Below are 1764 nucleotides of genomic sequence, written 5' to 3'. Positions count from 1 at the left end.
ACACACACACACACATAAATAAATTTTTTAAAAAAAGATAAATTAGGCCAAGCTTCTCTTGGTGTAATTAAAGTGATTGCTGGCTTTGTGAATGGCAGAAATTGTGAAGTTAGGCCAGAGATGTTGAAAACATTTTGTGTCTAAGAATCAAGGAAGTACAAATGCAAAAAGACACAGAGGACATTAATAAGCCAAAAAAGTTTATGGCTTTTAAGGGAAAAATTATCAAGAATGCAGACTCATTAGAATAAGCGCTTCCCTGGCAAGTGCAAGGGCCTGCATTCAATCCCTTTAAAAAAAAAATGCGGAGAAAGTGGAAAAAAGCAGAAGAAAAACTTCAGGAGGCAGAAGCTTCAGAGAATATTGAGAAAAAACAAACTGTACACAGAGAACTTTGAATATTGTTTGTGACCTACTTCAGAATATTGAAGAAAGCTCAGAGGTCGCCTCTCCTGCCAGCAGTTTTAGAAAGTCTTGCCAACTTTGCTCACGTTATAAATGTGGAACTTTTTGATGACTTATTAGTAGTTCTTCATACTCTCTTTGAATCTGGTGACATAAGCTATCAAGAAAGTCTTCACTGTGTGCAGAATGCTTTTCATATTCTTTCTGGGCAAGGTGATGTTTTAAATATTGATCTGATGAAATTCTATACACATCTCTACAAGACACTGTTCAAATTGTGCGCAGGTGCTACCAATGAAGGTATTGAGATTGACTCCAGCGCCTCAACGTCACGCTAACAAGGAGTAGAAAGCAAGTTTCTCAGCAGCGAGCCCTTGCCTTGCCTTCATCAGGTGCCTTTGTACCCTTGCTCTTCAGGGTCTTCCAAATTCAAGCATTGGTGTTTTAGCAACTCCTAAAACGCATACTTTCGTGCAGACAGCTCTGTTGTTTTACAATGACTCTCAGGGAAGTGGGGTTTTCTTGCCCAAGCTGGATAAACCCAAGTACTGCAACGCACAGGACACTGCACTGTGGGAACTGCACGCGCTGTGGAGACATTACCATCCCCTAGTGCGGAGGTTTGCAGCTCACCTCACCACTGGAGCGCCTTCTGAGGGCTCTGAAGCACTCAAGCCGGAGTTGAGCCAAAGATCCACCACTGAACTTTTTGAGAATTACAGCATGGCAGCAATGACATTCAATCCTCCTGTTGAATTTTCAGACTCTAAAAGGAAGGATAAAGTACTACAAGAGGAGTCGTTTCTAAATGAAGATTTAAATCAATTAATCCAAAAACACTGCAGTGAAGTCCTTGGATTTCACCAAATACTTAACATCACTAAAATAGTACAAAAATGAAGAACAGTGGACTTTTTCTTGTATATTTGTGTTTATGTACAGGTACATATAAAGACATGTTAACTTAGGACTGTTTTTTCTTTGTCTTTTTGAGACAGTCTTACTATACAGTTTGGGTTGGCCTTGAGCTCAGTTGGTAGGCCAGGCTGGTCTCAAACTTGCAGCAATCTTCCTGCTTCAGCCTCCCCGACTGCTGGAGTTATAGTGTGTACCATTATGCTTAGCTAATGTAGGACTTTTTATACAAGGAAAATATCCTAAGAACCATTTGGAAGAGGAACAGTAATCCTTTGTATGGCATGGGGCTCTACCTCAGTTTTGAAATTGTCACTTCTTTAAGAAAGGAGAATTGAAAATCTTCACCCCCCCCCACAAAACAAACACCAAAATAAGAGACCCAGGATTTGCAAGGCTTGTACAAAATTGTAAATGTAATTTACTATATCAGTAGAATAAACA

The 1764-nt window shown here is 39.8% G+C and overlaps 1 pseudogene; it reads left to right on the top strand.

Annotated features, from left to right (window-relative positions):
• LOC101567465 overlaps nucleotides 1-1294 on the top strand; it is a 3887-nt pseudogene extending 2593 nt beyond the window's left edge.
• The last annotated feature ends 470 nt before the right edge of the window (nucleotides 1295-1764 follow it).

This window comes from Octodon degus, unplaced genomic scaffold (genome assembly GCF_000260255.1).
Source record: "Octodon degus isolate 3935 unplaced genomic scaffold, OctDeg1.0 scaffold00266, whole genome shotgun sequence".
In the NCBI taxonomy this organism is placed as follows: domain Eukaryota; kingdom Metazoa; phylum Chordata; class Mammalia; order Rodentia; family Octodontidae; genus Octodon; species Octodon degus.
Note: the sequence above shows the minus strand (reverse complement) of the source record. Positions and strands in the feature narration are given on the sequence as shown.